This window comes from Panthera leo, chromosome C1 (assembly GCF_018350215.1).
Source record: "Panthera leo isolate Ple1 chromosome C1, P.leo_Ple1_pat1.1, whole genome shotgun sequence".
Taxonomy (NCBI): domain Eukaryota; kingdom Metazoa; phylum Chordata; class Mammalia; order Carnivora; family Felidae; genus Panthera; species Panthera leo.
In genome coordinates, this window is record NC_056686.1 from 205645426 (window position 1) to 205666033 (window position 20608).

Here is a 20608-nt window from a genome sequence, read left to right on the forward strand (position 1 = left end):
TATTAATACTAATGTTTAGAATAGCTGAGGTGTAAATAAACTTCCCAGGTTAAAGAAGGTAATTCCTTAAATATAAATGCAGCTTGAGGTCATATTTCTACTTTGCTAAGAGTTACTGCCTATATAGTGTATCGTTTTTTTTTTAAATTAAGTTTTTAAATTTTAATTCCCGCGTAGCTAACATACAGTGTTATGTTAGTTTCAGGTGTACAATATAGTGATGCAACAACTTGATACATTATTCAGTGCTTATCAGGAGTAGTGAACTCTTTAATCCCCATCACCCATTTCACCCATCCTCTCCCACCTCCCCTCCCATAACCATCAACTCATTCTCTATAGTTAAGAGAATGTCTCTTGGTTTGTTTCTCTTTCCTTTTTTTCTTCTTTGCTTGTTTGTTTTGTTTCTTGAATTCTACATATGAGTGAAATCATATAGTATATAAGTATATCTTTCATCATTCCAAATGGAAACTCTCTATTCCTTAAACAATAACTCTCTATTCCCCCTTTACTGACCCCTCGTAACCACAATTCTACTTTCTGTCTCTATGAATTTGACATGTAAATGGAGTCGTATAATATTTGTCCTTTTGTATCTGGTTTATTTTACTTATGATAATGTCCTCAGGGTTCATTCATGCTGTAGTATATACAAGAATTTCATTTCTTTTTTAAGGCTGAATACTGCTCCATTGTAGATAGATACTACATTTTGTTTACCTATTGATTGACATTTGTGTTGTTTCTACTTTTTGGCTGTTGTGAATAATGCTTGTGTGAACATTGGTTTACACACATCTGTTCAAGTCCCTGCTTTCAGTTCTTTTGGGTATGTAACCAGAAGTGAAATTAATTGTTGGACCGTAGGGTAATTCTGTGTTTAAGTTTCGAGGAATGGCCACCCTGTTTTTCATAGTATCTAAACCACTTCACACTCCCATCAGCAATGCATAAGGATTTCAGTATTTCCATATCCTCAACACTTATTATTTTCTGGGTTTTTTTAAAATAACTGTCATACTAATGGATGTGAAGTGGTATCTCATTGTGGTTTTGATTTGTGTTTCCCTAGTGATAAATGATATTGAGTGCCTTTCTCTGTGCTCATTGGCTCTTTGTATACCTCTCTTGGAAAAATGTGTATTCAAGTACTTTGTCCAATGTTCAGTCGAGCTATTTTCTTTCTTGGTGGTTGAGCTGTAGGCGTTCTCTACATATTCTTTATATTAATCCCTTATAGATACATGGTTTGCAAATATTTTTTTCTCATTTTAGGGTTGCTTTTTCACTTTCTGGATAGTATCTTTTGATGCAGAAGAATGTTAAATTTCAGAGTCCAGCTTGTGAATCTTTGATATCATTTAGAATGAAAATCAAAATTTCAAGTTATTATATTGCACCGGATCTGCTTGACAAACTTCCTGCCTTGTACAATCTAAGTACAAAAGCCTCTGAGAAGGGGGGTGGGCGGGGGGAAGACCATTATAAAAGCTGCACAGTTTGCTTCAGAGAACAGGAATGTCGGTCACCCCAGTTTTGCACACACTGCCAAGACCTGTTCTTTTGGTGGTTAATCTTTGTCAGTTTCAGCTATTTGGAATATAATTTTAAGTACAGAAATAAATGAAGGCTGTTCAGAGAAGTAACCAGGGTAATAACACGGCCCATAAACTTTTCTTCTAGAGAGAAATAAAATCTTTTTCAGATCCATAGCAGCGACTTAGAAATTGTATGATATTAGCTACCAATTCCACACGCTGAGCTTAGTTTCTCCGTAGGGAACCTCCAATCTTCTTAGGTTGTAATGAGATGCAATTAGAGAGAGGTCAGTGGGAAGTGAGAAAAAGGTTTGTAGATGCAAATAGAGAAGATAGTTGACCTCATGGAGAGACATAAAACAAGCATCCTTGCTGTCTTATAAAAACCATAATAAGTGGTCAAAGAGAATAATGAATGGTATAAAAGAATAATAAATGGTTTTCCTAACTATGTCCTTAAAACTTCAAAAATTGGTTAAATGATGTTTTAAAGGTTTCATTTACTAAGGAATATTTTGTATTTTTATGCACATTAATATCAATTCACGTATAGTAAGTGTGTGATTTCAGTATGAGATGAATTAAATATGTGTTACTTAATCATGTCTTTGGGGCTAATATGTAAGGAGAAAACAGGAGGAGAAAGACAAAATACTTAGGTCCAGTGGCCAGGACTGCTCAATGTGAGTAGGTCCCTCATTCCACTATTTAGTTTTCTTTTGTTCTCATCAGGGTGATGTTTTCATGAATGAGAATGTTGGAAATGGTACCTGTTTAGTTCCCTTTCCTTGTAAAGAAATGGTTGATCACTGTTAAGAGGGTGATATATGCCCTGCACATTTCTGGAGTGAGCTAGAATATCATGTAAACCACAAGGTTCTCCATATCTTTTGTTCCCTGAATAACTTTATGATTTAAGTAACTCCGAGGCAGAGAATAAGGAAGAAAAGAGAAGAAATTACTCAAAAAATAACTACTTAACCCCTACTCCAACTTCACTTCCTTTGTTTCTCCAGTTCAATTGTTTCTCTCTCAGGAAAAGCTTCTCTTCCAACTTATTTGCTTCACATCCCCCCCACAAGAAAATGCCATAGCACCATGGACTTCTCCTTCATGGACCTTGTCACATGTGAAGTCTTACCTTCTTTGAGTGTCTTGTTGAAAAATGTCATCTCTAACGCAGTCTAGATTTTGTGGCAGACAGACTCTAAGATGGGCCAATAACCCTGGCTTCCTGGTATTCATGCTCTTGAATCATCCCTGCTCCTTGAGTGTGGGCTGGACCTCTGACTTGCTTCTGATCAACAGAATATGGCAAAGGTAATAAGATGTCACTTCCATGATTATGCTATGTACGACTGTAATTTTTGTCTTGTTAGCAAACTCTTTCTCTTGACAACTTTGATGGCACAAGCCGCCATGTTGAGGAGTTACCCTATGGATAGGCTGTACATGTGTGAGGATGGCCTCCAGCTGATAGCCATCAGTAACTGAGGCCCTCAGTCCAAACACCTACAAAGAACTCAATCCTACTAACAACTGCTTTAAAAAGCTTGGAAGTGGATCCTTCCCCAGGCGAGTCTTCTGATGAGAACTTGCTGCTGACTGACATCTTAGTTGTAGTCTTGGGAGAAGTGGAGGCTGCATGTGAGAGAAGAAATGTGAAATGTAAAAAATCGAGAATTTTGTATAAATAAGTAAGAAATACTGAACTCATGTTGAAAAAAAAAAGGAGTAATAAGGGTGTTTTCCTCCCTCCCCAGACCTTATGGTGCCCCAATAAAGCCACGGTGATGTCCATCCCTTTATTTGCATTTTAAGCTCATGAAAAGGGGACCTTAAGAGAGGTAAGGAGACAAAAGGTGGAAAGAGCAGAGTTATCCTAATGCCATGCCGTGTAGAGGGCCTCTTTTGGGTGGACTCAGGCCTCAGAGTCTGCCCTGCTGCTGCAAGATGTGCCCTAGAAAGGCCATCTGTCCCCCAGCTGAGATCTCCCGTTTGCTTGGCCAGCACTCTGTGAAGAGGGTGGGATCAACCTGCACACAAAAGAATCACCATTTGCACTCTGGGATTGGCCTGTTCCAAGCTTTCTCTCTCACACAGCTCAATGCCACAGCCTCCTGTCACCCCCCCCCCCCCACCAGAAATAGGGCCCTGCAGAGGTCAGCTAAAACAGTTCAGCTCCGAACTCAAGTGGCTGAGGGCCTTCCCTATGGCTCCACTCCCTTAGACACAGAGTATGCCACAGCCTTTCCTGAATTCACCCTTAGTGATTCAGTTGAATTCAATTCCACAGATGTTTCCTGAGCACTCACTCTGTATCAGGCTCCTGTAGTGACAGTTCAGATATACCTGAGAATAAAGCAAACAACAACAAAGCAGAAAACACTTTGCTTTCACTCAGCTTACTTCCCAGTGGAATATTCAGGCAATACGATGGTCCCAATAAGCCCCTCTGAAAAGATACATAGAGATAATATTTTACAAGGTGGGGAAGTTAGTCAAGCAGTTTTCTGGGGCAAGAACATTCCAGACACTGGGGAGGCCCTAAGCTGGGGTGGATGGGTGCCTGGCACGTTTGAGGAATGGAAAGGAGACCCGTGTACCAGGAAGAACATGACGGGGAGGTGGCAGATGGGGAGGCACAGACATAACAGAATCTCACAGATGATTTATGCTCCTGACTTGCACTTAATGAAATGTGAAGCCAGTGGAGGGTTCTGAAAGAGGAGTGTGACATTCTCTGAAGAGAGTGATATACTCTGGCTCGTGTTCCAAAATAACGGCTGGCTGCTGCGTGGAGAACAGATGGCAATAGGAGGTGTCTGTCAGGGCTGCGTGCAGACCACCCAGGGCCCTGCAGTCATGACCACCTGAATCTCCTTTCCCTCAAAAACCAGACCTGCTCAGCACCCCCAGACCCCTTTAGGTTATTCAAGGTGGCTCTCTCTCTGTCTCAACCCAAACTCATTCTTGTCTCTAAGTTCATTATTTGTTCTGGGCATGGCCCGTTCGTTCGTTGCGCCCCACCTCCCCACCCGCTTCACAAGGTTCCTTGTCCCCCTTTCGTCCCTCTACATGTTCCCCACACCTCCCAGGTGTGGTCCAAGCTCCAAACACTCAAGGGCACAAATCAGCAGAGAGTTACTTCCAAATTGTTTCAAACAGGGTAGTCGCGTATGCTCAGCTAAATTGTGGCTTTGCTAATCCTAGCATACGATATGCCCTCTCTGGCTTCCTTCCATCAATATTTACTGTGTGCTAAGTAGCGCTAGGCTATGTGCCACAGATTAAAGGTGAGAAAAGCACACATCGTCGCCGGCTCAAAAGGCTTGCTGCCTGTGTTAATTATCTATTGCTGTGTAGCAAATTAGTACAAAGTCAGATTTTTGTTTGTTTGTTTGTTTTTAACATTATCTCATGGTTTCTGTGGTCAGGAATCTGTGCATGGCTTAGCTGGGTCCTTGACTGCTTATCCTTCCCTCATTTTATGGTTTCTATGTAAGACCTCATGAAACAATTATATATATATGAATATATATATATATATAGATACATGTACAAATACATGTATACATAAATACATATATAAGCAATTATATATAGTGAATATATAAATATAGATACACGCATAAATACATATATACATATATACACACACACACACACACACACATGCACACACATATATATGTATACACAGATGCACACAAACAAAAGATAAATTCCTTGGCCTTGGGCCCATTTGGTCATATTCTTTTCTAGGTGGGGCAATTGTGTCAATCCTAGCACAGTCTAACAAGAACTGAGCGGGTGTCTCTTAATGGGGTTTCTGTGAGCTGGATGGTATGCCCATTCGCTAGGGTTTCCATAACAAAGTATCACAGAATAGATTACTTTTTGTTTAATGCTTATTTATTTTTGAAAGAGGGTGAGCAAGCAAGTGAGAATAGGGGAGGGGCAAAGAGAGGGAGACCGAAGATCTGAAGCAGAGAGCCTGTCTGTGCTGACAGCAGAGAGCCCAACGGGGGGCTCAAAGTCACAAACTGTGAGCTCATGACCTGAGCCGAAGTCGGACATTCAACCGACTGAGCCACCCCGGGGGGCCTCCAAACTGGGTTGCTTAAACAACAAAAACTTATTGTCCTGCAAACCTGGAGACTGGAAGTTTGACAGGGTTGGTTTCTTCTGAAGACTGTGAAGGAGAATCTGTCCCAGGCCTCTCCCCTAGCTCCTGCTGCTTTGCTGGCCATCTTTAGCATTTCTTGACCCATAGATGCATATCTCTGATGTCTGCCTTCATGCTCTAGCTAATTACATCTGCAATTATCTTATTTCAGGCAAAGTCACATTTTCCGGTGTTGGAGGTTAGGACTTCAACAAGTGGACTTTTGAGGACACAGTTCAAACCAAGACAGATGGGCTCATGGGAAAATTAGGTGCTAGGGTGGACTGAGTTCTTCAGGGTCTTAAAACGGGTTTGCATAAAAGAAGCTCATTACTTTTTCTTTACCCTCTCAGATGAAATATGAAGTGACAAACCATGGATGTCAGATTCAGAAATACTAAGCAGACTGGGATGAGGAAAAGATTATGCATTTTCTTTTTTATTCCCATTAAATGTTCATAATTTCAAAGAAACTTGAAGACTCCACACTGTAACATACGAAGATTGGCCTCCGGTCTCACTCTATCATGTCTCTCTATGGGAAGCAGAAAAATGTCTCTCCAAAGAAGTCCACATCCTGATTATGGGAACCTGAGAAAATGTCAACTTAAAATTAAAAAGGGAGTCTGTACATGTGATTAAGGTTAAAAACTTTGAAATGGAGAGACTGTCTTAGATTATTCAGGTGAGTTATAGGTAATCACATGAATCCTTAAAAGTAGAAAATCTTTTCCAGCTAAGGTCAGAAGTAGATGTAATAAAGGAAGACGTGTCAGAGGGAGATACAATATTGCTGACCTTTAAGATGGAAATGGCTAAGAACTATGGAAGGTAGACAGACTTTCAAATTTACAAAAGGCAGGGGAAGGGATTCTCTTCTAGAACATCCAGAAGGGAGTACAGTCCCTGCCGTGAAGAGAGCTGTGACACCTGGACTTTAGCCCTGTGAGATCTGTGTTGGTCTCCTGATTTCTAGAATTATCAGATAATAAATTTTAGTTGTTTTAAGCCACTAAATTTGTAGCAATGCATTACAACAGCGATAAAAAATTACTAAGTTCTCTAACTAGGCCACACGTCTCTCCCCACATAATGCCTAGCACTGCTCTCTGCACATGGTAGGTGTTGTATCAATGATTGGATAATATTGTCAAGTATGGATCACAGAGCTGTTTTAGTAAAAAAAAAACAATTGCCAATCTTTGTGCATTGGCAGTTCTTAGGATAAGCTAACCATGCTTAGAAATGAACTTAAATCCTCCTTGATTTCTTTAGTGAATTAGCTGGCTCTCCATTGTCCTCAGATCATTGTTACTGATGAAAACATGTGTGTCTGGCCTTACAGAAAATGTATTTCTATTAAGGTAGTCGAAGTTCATAGTTATCCCTATGTCCTGGATAATTCTTTTCCTGAGGGCTGAGAGAGGAGAATAGACTTTGCTTTGAGGATAGGAGTAGGGCGTGTGGGAGTCAGCAAGGCATGTGGGGACAGTTTGACCGAGTTGTTTCAATATTGTGTCATGCTCCCTGGTCAGACAGTCTCAGCCTGAGTATCAGAGGCAGGTGGTAAAAATTACAATGGGAGAACTTTCTACAATGACAGAGTACAGGGCTTACAAACAGACCCATACAGTAGCCAACATCTCTGTGGGGAGCAGACCACTGCAGAAATTCAGGAAAGCAAGCAATGTTCCCACTGGGAAAATTACAATGCTGAGCCCTAGCCAAGGTTCACTAAGGTATTTCTCAGCAGCCGAGGGATATTGGAAGAAAGGGATAATGTGTTATTACCTCAACAAGAGCCTGACAAGACTCCTAGCTAATTTTCCTCCCTCAATTTTTCTTCCTCAAGCATGGCAGGTAATATGCTGTAGGCTTGTAACACCAGACCGAGGTGGTCAGGTGCTTGTAGTGGCCATTTTCTCAATCCTTTCTCCTACTAAAGATTTTTGCCTCCTGCTATTTTAATAGTGTGTTGTCAAATTTAGCCCTTGATGAAGAGAGGCAAATCCTACCAGGCAAAAATTGAGTTGGTTGAAATTACTCGCTCGAAAGCAGGAATGTTAATTTTCAGAAGACTGTTGCCCTAGTGACTGTTACATTACAGTCTCCCTTGTTCCATACTGGTCATATATCAAGATTTATTATCCATTGATGAATTGGTCACTGATTAGCTAAGTATCGTTAAAAAAGCAACGCAAAGTTTGACTCAACAGAACCACACACTAATTTTTTCTCTGTTTTCAAGGGAAAAAGTAATGACCACGAAACAACCTTGCATTAGCATATTATTCTTTTGAATTCTCTCAGAGGACATAACTGCTATATCATCAGGACAGACTTAAAGAAACTCACAACAAGGCATCACATTCTATATACATTGATGATAGTTTTGAAAATAATGCTTCTGGGCCTCTCATAAGATCTTCAAATAAAAAGCAGAGATTAATGTTTTCTCTGCACTTGTGCTTATTAATACAGTAACAAGGTACAGTATATTAGGGAGATATTTTCAATAAACGTGAAATTAAAGACAGTACCCATCTCAGGAAAAGGCACCATCACATGCTCTGTTTCTCAGGCTGAAAACTTTGGAGACATCTTTGCTTTCTCTCTTTTTCATGTATTCCACTTGCAATCCATTGGCCCATCCCACTGGATCTACCTTTAAAATAGATTCTGAGTTTATGTCGTATTACCCAGAATAACCAATCTCTAGAGCCAGCCACCACCACGTCCCTCATGTATGACTGTAGTGTCTTTCTTTGCTCATAGTCCGCACACAGTAGCCAATGTGATCCGTTCAAAATGTAAGTTGGATCATGTCTGCTCACCCCTGCTGAAGAACTGCAGTGACTCCCCATTGTACTCAGAGTAAAATGCCAAGTCCTTGCCCTATCCTGCAAGGTTCATGTGATCTGGCCACCTGTACCTCTCAAGCTCCACCCCTCTCTCCTTCACAGACTCTGTTCCAGCCCCATTGGCTTCCTTCCTTGCAGGCTTCTGCCCTAAGACATTAGCAGGTGCTTTTTCATCTTGCCCAAATGATTCTGATCTCCCCCAAATGTGCAAGAGGGCTTGTTCCCTCACGTCTCTTCTGGTTTCCGCTCAAGTGCCACCTTTTCAAGAGAGATTTCCCTGATCGCCTTTCCTACAAATGCACTGCTCGTTTCTCTCTGTCCCCTCACCCTGGGTGTATCATTCTCCATGATACTTATTGCTACTTGACATGTCATATATATATGTCATATATATATATACACACATATATATACATATATATACATATACATATACTATACATACATATAATTACATATACATATAATATACATATATATATATATATATATATATATATATATATATATATATATATAATTACTGATTTATTATTCTCTTGGGGAGGCATGAGCAACCTGGCTTCACTCAGGGCAGGAACAGTGGCTGATTTCACCCCAGACCATCACACAGTCTTCGAGGAAAATTTAGAACCTTGACCTTAAATAGGAAAATAAAGAGGATTGGAAATGATGAGCTAAGTAGTGATTCTAACACTAGTTTGGAGCGAGGTAACCTCACTTTTCAAACAATCATTCCCCTCCCAGGATTTTATCCATCATTTACCAAATCCCTACTATCTGTTGAGCTTTATAGCAGAGAGCCATCAAATGCAGAAGATAGCACTTTCTTTTAAGGGGCTTCTAGTCTACTGGGGAAAATATGATGTACCACCTAATTTTGCTTCTCTCTTTTGAGTGTGTTCCGAAGGTCAACACAAGCAGTTCAGATACTCGAAGCAAGTAGATTTTGGAGTAGCGAATAAAGTGTTTCTAAGGCCTGTGGTGGCCTAAGAACGGTCGCAGGTGGGGCTTCAGAAAAGTTAAATGAGGAAAAGTAGAAAAATGCACAGGTTCTTAGAATGAAAGTAGAATAGGCTTGACGAAAACAGTTTTTACCAAGACAAGTGGTAAACATCGCTAAAACAGAGGATGGAGGAATCCAAAGTTTGGACTTGACCTTGGGGCCATTGAGCGACGGCTGAATGTTTCCTCACAGTGGAGAAGGGGGAGGTGACGTGTGCATACTCAATGGAACGAAACAATAATGTGCATGACAAATGGCATTTATCGTGTGCTTACCATGTCCTAGGCTCTGCTCTGAGGGCTATGAATTTCTTTAATCACACAACAGCCCTCCTGGTGGTTCTCACAATACCCAGTGGGGGTGCACATAAAAGACCAGATGAGGAAAAGACACCGAGGCAGGAGCCGAAAGCCAGAGCACGGCGACAAGTTTAGAAGAACAACGCGGGGCCTGACATGTTTTGTTGAGTGTCAAGGGAAACTTCCAAGTTAAATATTTAAAGTGTATAAAAAAGTACAAGGTAACTCCTTCCCTTGCCAAAAAGGAGCGAAGATTCTTCTTTGTAGCGTAAAATGGGCCCCCTAGGAGGACTTCTGATTACACCGATAGGGAAGCCAACGCACTGTATTTCTTCCAGATCCCTGACGTTGTTCTTCAGCTTTTGTTTGTTCTAGAAAGAGCACTTTGCCGGCCATCACCACCACACACAAGTTCAATATTTTGTAAAGTGGTAGTTCTTCCAGTTACAAAAATGAAAGAGTGGCTTTTGTTATTTTATATTTAGTTCCGCTTGCTGAGCAAAACAGTACGTTTTCAGGGCGCCTTGGGTGGCTCAGTTGGTTGAACGTTGGACAACGGCTCAGGTCATGATCTCACAGTTCGTGAGTTCAAGCCCCACATCGGGCTTGCTGCAGTCAGTGCAGAGCTGGCTTCAGACCTGTTTCCCTCTCTCTGTCCCTCCCCTGCTCTCACTTTCAAAAATAAAGAAATTCATTAATTAACTAATTAATTAAAAAGGAAAAAATAGTGTTTTTTCTATTTACTTATAAAATATTTAAGGCTTAACTAGGAGTGTTAAGAAGGATATCACAGACAAACGTGCCATAATTCAGATCTAATACATTATCTATTGTCATGTTTTCTTCATATCACTTTTGACTTTTGTTCTTTTAACAGGTTTATTGAGTTTAGTTGACATACATTACGAATTAAGACTGTACCATTTGTTAAGTTTTCATGGATAGAGACACCAATGAAACCATCACCACCATCAAGATAAGGAGCATTTCTATCACTTGTAAATATCACTTTTTTCAAGAAGTGAAATATTTCCACTACGGTTCTCTTTCCAAAACTGTTCTCATCTTCTCCTCCGCCAAGGTCACTATTACCTTGAAGCTATCTTTTTTACATGCTTTTCTTTCTTTTTAACCTATTATGTACCCACAGATAATATGCTGAGATATTGAGTAATATCCTTTAAAATTTTATATAAATGATATACTGAATCAAATTTTTTGAACTTGCTTTCTCCTCTCAACACAAGGTTTTTGGCATATTCCTGCTTAAGTATGTAGATCAGACTCATTCATTTATCTACTTTATAAAAGTATCCTATTATATTGAGAAATGAGACCATTTCCAGATTAAACTTTTTGCATTATATCATGGCTGCCTGTTAAGGTGGTAGAAAAATGTAATTTGAAGCTCATTAATTGTTAATAGTAGTTTATTTATATGGTAGGAATATGGGTGATTTTTTACTTTATTCCTTGTCCTTTTCTCTAATTTAAAAATTCTCCATAATTAATATGTCTTTTTTTTTTGTGTAATAAGGAAAATTAAAATAGCAAGTTGAATAATTGGATTACTTTACCTTACAATGACACAGTTAAGAGGCTCATAGGCAAACATGAGCATGAAAAAGAGGCTCCAACAGTCATTGTAGCAGCTAAGACAAGGTGAGAGTTGAGAACAACTTCAGGTATATAGAGATTTTCTTACTGTTGTATAAATTGTGGCATATATTTCAGAAAAGGGTACATAGTGGTCTTTATTCAGCGAGACGCTTCCAAACAGAGCTGAAGGAATGCATTAGACTTTTGCAGGGATTTCCGATTCTGTGTCATTTCCCCAGAGATATCATTGTATCTATTCATTCAGTGAATGAAAGGTCTCATTCCATTCACAAGGAAGCTGATGGAGTTCTTGGCACCAATTTCCCCTACTTTTTTCCAGTTGAGAATATATAGATACATAACTTTTTTCACTTTTTCTTGATCTAATTTCCCATTGATTTCTCTTAATTTTTAAAAAAAAATTTTTTAAATTTAAATTTAAATTTTTAAAATTAAAAAAAAAATTTCCTAAGCACTCCTAGGCAAAAATTATTAAATGCTTCCGAGAGTCCATACTAAAGTAAAAATAGAGGAGCAGAGTATTTCCTGACATTTTCCTTATGTTTGAAAGACGTTGAGATATATATCCATCTTGGAGGAAATTCAGGATGAGTGTTCTAGTGGGCAAATGTCCCTGCACTATTGTTCAATTGGGGGTTTTTAATTGTTAAAGTTTTCACCATTCCAGAGTACTGATGAATTATCTTTTTACTTTGTAAATGTATTTAAACGGAGATTGTAATGCCTTGTAACTCACCTCAGTATCGTACTGTGAAGACGGGACGTAAGACTGAAGGGGTACGCATGTGTTGGCTGCAGGTGGCAAATAACACCGAGTGAATGAAGTCATTCTTTTCTCTCCAGGTTACTCTAAATCAACAGTAAGCATCTTTAATCAGATGTATAATTTTGACCTAGACAGCTAGAATAGGTTTCTATAGCTCTCCAAATTCAACATTGTGTCTCTCTCCGTTTGAGACATTTCTACCTCTCGTCTCCGTGCTTGCCTTTCGCATTATTCCACTTCCAGTTATATATATGTGTGTGTGTACACATTCTCTCCTTGTGGCAAATGTGTAACTGCTTTCGCCCTTATCTAGCATTGCATATGATGTTTATATACCAATATTCCAATTATTTGTAAAGTGTGTGTGAAATGTGGGAGTACTTCAAGCTGTAGAAAGTTATGTTAAGTGGTGAAAATTGGTTTACTGAATAAAAGCAAATATTCAAGAGGCTCTCTTTCATGGAAACATTTGTACATTCTCTCGTGAGTGAGAGCAAGTATCTCATGTTCAGAAGTCCTAAAATACTGACTTGTTAAAAAAATGCACCACTTATTAATAAGTGTGTTATTTAGTGGAAATGGTCATCAAATACTGTTAATATGACTAGTCTACAAAGGAAGGAGAGATTTAATTAACTGATAACACTGTAGACTGATTACACACATCCCATTTTATTTCTCAAAGGATAATACTAGCAATTAACTTAGAATAGTTGAGTAGTAATATGTCCAAAATATCTCCTATGGTAATTTATTTTTATAAGCGCTAACAAGGGGGTAAAACAAACTACGGATTAATATGTTTTTAAAATATGAGTAAATCATTGACATTGTGCGTTTCAAAATAATTCCCTTTTTTAATAATATTGTCTTTTTTAGGACATAATTAGTAAAAATTATATAATAAAACATTGAATATTTTTCCAGATTTGCTCTCTCATTTTGTTGTATTGTCATGTACCATTGTTTCATTTTTTCCCCACATGATACTGCTTATAAAGGGACTGTAGGCATTATAAGCATATAGCTGCTACAGCATAAATTATTATTTTTACTATATGTTATAATGGTCAATAACACTCTATTTGACAAGAGAACACTCAGAATCGCACTTGGTACAAAGCCAACTGTCATTTATTGTTTACCTTCTGATTTCTAAAGGTGTCTTCACTTACCATTTTCTTTGTTAGCTATAATTATCACCATTATACAAATGAGGAAACAGTCTCAGGAAGGTCACTTATTAGGTAAACAATGGAGACAGGATTCAAATCCTGTTGTTCTGTCTCCACTATCTGTGTCTTTTCGTCTTCAACATGCTCCCTTTCAAGAAAAGATTATGGGAGATAGAATAGGGAAGGGAGAGAGAGGAGAATAAAGCCAGTATTGAGATAGAAAAGTAACCACTTATTCCAACAACTTGACGTTGGTCCAGGTAAGCTCATGAAAGAAGAAGAGAATGACAAAGAGACAAGAAAATCTTGGAGAGGAGAACTAACAGCTCTTGTCCTCTCAGAGTTTGGGAAGTGGGGCCATGTAGACTCAGGGTCCCCCCCTCCCCCCACAACCATCCTATATTGTGTTGATCTGGCAGAAAAGTTTAAAAAGGAATACAATGTGTCAAGAGAACCTACTGATAGGTAAGAAATCAGATGGTCAGAACAGAAGATGATTTGGGCAGAGTAATTATCAGTGGGTTGAAGAGATAAAAACAAAAAGACTCTATTGTTTTACTCTGATACAAGGAAGGAACAATTGACTAGTTTAAATATAAACTTTAAATGGCAGGATTTGCTAAAAAGAGTGAAAAGGAAGAAGAGAAGTGAGGTCAAGAGAATAAAATTAGTCATTTCTTATCTGTAACTTTTTATTATAGTATTCACATCATTGTATGTAATATTCCTATGTGGGCAGTAATATTCCTATGTGGGCAGTACTTAATGGCTATTATCCTCTTACTATGAAAATGATATAAAACTAATATCCAGAAAAGTGAGAGAAACACAATCTGTCAGCCTTAAACTGGGGCATGGGCCCAGACTTCCAGATTCACATCACACTGTTTTTACAAAGGCAGAGTAGGAACGATCTCCAATAACATCTCTTCTTTAAATGAAAAAAATATATTAAAGGTAATATGGTATAGAGTGAGAGAGAGATTATGATATGTATTGCCCTGGTATTGGAGATGGATTGGCTTTCAAAATGGAGCTTTCAGAGAGATACCTGGGGAGGTGATTGCCTGAGCCAACTGGCCTGTAGCTACTAAAGTTTTGTATAGCGTTCTGTGGCCTCCCTGGAAGCGTTCACTAAAGAGATAGGACTCTTGAAGATTAAGTTTACAGGTTGCTTTGGTTGAAAATCTAACTTTTTAGAAGAGGGAAAAACAAAATGGGTTTTATTCTTGCTTCTTTACTGGGAAAAGGAGGAGGAGCTGTCCATGGTATCAGATGAATAAGAATCTCTACTAGCATGAAGTTTCTCCACCTTGGGTTATAGAAGTCCAGGGACCAGTAAGCCAGGGTTAAAAATAGATGAAAAGAAATCAGAGTGGATGGACAAGGATGGATAGAGACACCTGAGATTTCAAAGGGCTACGGTTGTTATGTGGTTTTCTCTTATCTAGAATTATATCACCTAGATATTTGTCTCACTTTGTTCTTTACTACAGAAAACAAGTTTTTACTAAAGAAGTTTAAGAGACCTTTCCCATATAAAAATGGAAAAAAGAATTTCTAAGTCCTATGGAAATAAATGGCACTTACAATCTTCTTTCTCTTTAATTTCTGCTGCTTATTTCAAGAGGCATCCAAATGCCTTCCTTAATTGGATCCAGTTAAGATAGCCCTGATGGAAAACTCGGTATATTGGCCATAATTATTAAATTACTGAGTCACAGACACAATTAGAAAGAAATTAACACAGCCACCTGACTCTTGTTAAGGTTCTAATTGATTCTGATTATTGAAGTTGTCCCAATTAAATCAGTGATGTCCCCCTCAAACTCAACATTCCCTAACAATATTAAAGTGATTTTTATTTACATAAAAACCATTCCTGTTAATGTGGGGAAGGGAAAATAATCTTTGTTTCTTAAATGTGTGTATGTAAAAAGTGGAATTTGTTTTTTTCTGATAATGATTTAGGTTCCCAGAATAGAGTTCTTCCTGATATAGAAGAATTTATGTCATGAATCCCAGAAGACAAAAGTTGAAGGTGACTCTAAAGATCTATCTCAGCCAACACTCTTGTGTTAATGCCCTTTAAACTTGAAACTGAACACCACTCTGAAGGGAACTCCTGCAGTAGTCCATTGAATCTTTGGAGCAGATTTAATGCTGAGAAATTGTTTCTCATACTAAGTTTGCTCATTCATTTAACAAATATTTATTGTGTGCGTATGTTTGCCAAGGATTACATCAGGGTCCTGTGTGTAGAGGGGAAAATAAAGGGCCTTCTTCCTTGAAGGAAATTCAAAAGGAGGTGAAATACTGGTATTTTTCACCCTTTTGGTCTTGAACTGTCCTATGGGCCATAAACACAGCTTCTCAAGGAGCTAAAGATCATTGTTATATGCCTATAGATTCATTTCTTCCCCTAGATAAGTACTCATTGTTGGTTTTCTTGCATGCTTCTTTTTAAGAATTCTTATATGAGATGATTTCAAGTCTTTTTGCCATCCTATAGTTCTTCCTTGAACATCTTATTTTCTCTCTACACCTTTTGAAGTGTTATGTTCAGTATTAAATGTGATCCACTAGGCAATGGTTAGTTTTATTGATGGACTCCCGAAAAGAACTTTGAAAATCTATGTAGTCCTTTGAACATTTTTAGGTAGACATCTAAAACTTTTCATCATAAGTATAAATAGTTGCAGTGGATGTACATTCCAGTATACTGGAGGCATCAATTTTAAAAACAAAAGTGTTATATCATTCCTTTTAGTGTATCCAAAGGAATATAAACATCAAGGTGATTTAATACTCACCATTATCCCTTCTGAAAATACAAACATACATTTGTATTTTCTTGATGATTTAGACTTACCTTTATTTCTTCTTGAAGTCATAATTTTATTTCATTTCTCCCACAGAACTTTATCCGGACGTAATATACTTTTTTACTTAATTCCATACATTAATGACATTATTCTCTTCAGTAATAAAATCAATTTAATTTTTTTGTATTCTTGTGACGGTACGATGTATGTGTTGAAAATTTTTACAAGCATACAATATAATAATATCAATGTACAATTTTTCAAAGCATGAACACATTACACATTTTGATAAATGTTTAACAGAAAAAAGAAGTAGATATTTATTGTTAGTGCTTTTTCAATAAGTTAGATGAGGAAGGTATTTGAATGAATCACCTTTGACTGAGTGATTTGTATGCCTGTTCATTGCTTTTCTTTCCTTTTTCTTTCTCTATAGTGTTTTAAAACTTTGAGCAACACACCAAGACTGTGGGTGAGTGAGAGCTATGTCTTCCTTTTGTATCATGGTAAAATGATGTTGGGGGCCAGGGGCAGTAGGGGAGAATCTTGACCATTGTCACCTTCTCAGGGAGATTAGGTTTAGAAAAGAATAAATATGGATGGTGATGGTTTGGAAATGCAATCCCCTCAGAATCTTGATGTGCTTATTCCTTTTAGAGTCTGCATATTCTTGGGGGTAATTATATTCCAGTCTGAGGCCCATTACTCCAGAGTGCCAGAAAGCAGTGGAATAGGACTGTTATTTTTCTCCCTTTAGAAACAATGCTTTTATTGATACAGCTGAAAACTACATCAGATTTTGGGGGGCCAAATCATACTCTAGATTTATACAAAGCCCACAATTATCTTTAAATTAACATTTAAATCTTTTCCGGCTGTGCTTTTGCTGAATTATGTCCTTCCCCTACCATGTGCTTGTACAAGAGCTTAAATTTATCTCAAATTTATCTCCATCAGATTTCATCCTCTTAGATCCAGGCTTTCCTTAAGCCTATTAAATATTTTTGGATTATGATTCTATGTTCAACCCACCGAGAGAATATTTGAAGAGCATGATGTTTATTCCTAGGAACTAAAAAAATGCACCATCGCTCCAGGATTGGACAGTCCTTAATTTCAATAATAAAGATATATTTTGAGTACACTGGTGCCTCAGCACACATTCATTTTTGACATAGTTTATCATAAAAGAATTACAAGAGCATTGGACTCATAAGGAATACTGGATTCTTGTTTTAGGTCTTCCACCATTCATTCATTCGTCACCAAACATGACTGCCTTCTGTTGGCTGGGCCCTGTGTTAATCACTGTGGAATTGTGGGTCTACATTTGCTAACAAGTGTCGAAGACAAACCTTTAGAGAAACCATGGTAATAGTACAGACTAGTAAGTATTGTGAAAAATGTGCATACAAGGTGGTACCCAGTACGACATCAAATTCAATGAGAGGGATCAAGGAAGGCTTCTTAGAATAGTAATCTAGGTAGGAATCTACAAGGATAAAAAGAAGCAAAATGTGCAAAAAATAGAGGTATGCAATGGGTGGAACGAAGGGTATTTTAGGAAGAATGAGCAGCCCATATGAAGGTATGGAAGTATGGAAAGTGTTGATTTTAAATTGTTAAACCTATGGAACAGAAAAGGAAAAATCTGGCTGAAATCAAGTGAGACTTCTTACAAGAAAATCTGGGAGAAATAATTTATTCATTTTGTTGGCAGAGGATAACAATAATCAGACATGACAGTTTCTTGAATTATGTGAAAATGAAAATTCTCATGAGTAAAACGTGTTCCTGGTAAAGAAGCAGTTGAAACGTGTTCTATGAGCCCAGCACTTCCAATGTTGGCTATTTAAGGAATGTTGCCATTGAGTACACATGTTACTTCTTCCTGGATGCCTTGCTCCTCATCTCTATCTAGAGAAATTCTGATTTTTCAAGTGTCAGGTAACAAGACCACAGCACACCTACTCTCAGAATCTTCTTGACACTTTAAACCCAATACCCCATGAATATACCTGCATATCACATTATAGTACATGGAGTAAGAATTTGTTTCTTCGGAGGAATCATGAGTTCCTTGAGAGCAGTTACCATGTCTTAGTCAATTTTGTATTGCCATCACCTGGAATAGTACCTTCCACTTTTGGTGCTCAACCAATGGTTTTTTGATTGAATGAAGCAGGGCTATCTTAGAGATTGTAAATGGATATACATGATAAATAGGCTCATATTAAGTACCGTTACTACCACTGGGAAAAAACATGCACTGAACACGTTGAACCTAGTGACTCTGAGAAAGCACTAGTAGCTACTAATTGGTAAGACAGCCTAGTTGCTACAAATGTACCACAGCAATATGAACTACCTCCATGTTGGTTTGGCCAGGTTCTCTAGAAAACCCCCTTTTTGGAGACTAAGTCTCCAAAAAAAATGCTGATATGAGACTTTCTTCCTTTAGTCACCAGGATATCTCCTAACTTCCATGATGACTGCAGACTTCATATTATCAGGTGTATGATACAACTTTGTTATAGTGAATAACTGGAATGTACATGAAATGTCATGATTGAATTATAAGGGCATAATTGGTTATGGTGGTATAAGAGAAGGGGCTTGGATTTCTCAGCTCATGCAACTGTAATCACTCTTGGTAAGAGCCAAGTCTAGACTCAGTTACCCCAAAAAGTAAGGAGAAATCGAGTCCTCAATCAGGCAGCAGCCTGGAGTCATAGAACTTATGGTGAAGATTTTGACATTGAGATTGCCTTTGCTATATTCACAGGCTTCTGGGATGATACCTAGTAGTCCCCACTCCTCCTCATTATTCTATGAGTTTGCTGCCTGAAGTGGTAAAAATGAGAATGCTGTCTTTCCTTGAATTCTGGGGTGACAGTAGTGGCTTTAGAGGTTGTTCTTTTTCTATTCTCTTATCTGATAGCTATTTATTCTGTGTAAGGGCTCACTTAGAGGGCAAAAGTTTACTCTTCATTTTACCTTTAGAACTTGGAAACTGGTTTCGAACCATATTAGAACAGGTGTATTCTGTGTTATAGTATTCAAACCATTTATTCCACTGGATCCTTATAAGAACCCCATAATATAAGCAACAATGTGGGGAAGAAAAATTTTAAGGTGCGTTTCCAACTCAAAATTCTTTTTCTGCAAGAATGGCACATCTAGCCCAAAGGAAAAGTCATATCTGTAACAGAATACTAAAATGAGACTCTTTGGTCTTAGAGTTTTAGCTGTGGACCTAAAGCTGAGAAAAAAATGGTAACAAGCTAATCTTACATTCTAAAATGGAGTACTAGATCGTGAATGCAGCACTTTTATCAAGGAAGCCACCTAAAACTAGCTCTACAACCAACAGCCCATTACCTAGCTCCAGGTTGTATGAAAGCAAAAGTAAAAGATTTATTTCAGAGGTAGATTAATGGTGGAACATCTCTGAAGAGAGCTCTTATTGAAGCTCTGTGTGGTTTTTCTCTCCTCCCCAGGGAAGGGTGCATTTGTCAAAATACTTGGAAAAATGTGTTCCTAAGGGTGGATGCAGGGGTAGGTGTTTGATCTCATCTGTACACACCTGAGTATGAGAGGCTGTCTGGAACTGCTCTGACAACAGGGCATGTGGAAAGGGGTCCAGGGGGTGTTAGTTAGGCTACCTAACTCCCTTTCTCCTGCTTTCACATCTTCCTCCTACTGGGGTCAAACCCAGTTGGAAGCCAGTGCAACAAGGAAATAGGGATGCAGCCCATAAGGGTCAGCTGCTGGAGACCTAGAGGGGAAAAAGAAGTGATCTTAAGAGAATGAATCTTAAGAGAGGGACAAATGAAGAGAAACAATTCTGACTGAAATACAAGCAGATGGGACATGGTCAGCGGTGTTCATGGCTGTGTATGGGAGACGATTAAGCAATTTTACCACTGAGGGTGAATCTGTTTCCTACAGTGAGTGTGTGTATATATATATATATATATATATATATATATACACACATATATGTATATGTATACACATATATATGTATATATATACATATAATACATATATGTATACACACACACATATATTTAAATGCTGGAGATTCCAAACAAATAGGAGCCAGAAGGTGTCTTCTATACACAGTACTCACAGTATGAGCTGGCACTGAAAATTCAGAAAAGCTACATGGGATATCCCAAGTAGTACCGGTCTACTAAAAAAAAAAGCTAAAACTCTGCCTTATGCAGATGGTTAAATCCAGAGCCAATCAACTCTTGAGGTTCTAACCTGAATCAAACCCAGGGGAGTCCAGTTTTCTTCTGGCTGATGGCCTAATGTGTGCACATGAATGGGACCCATGGG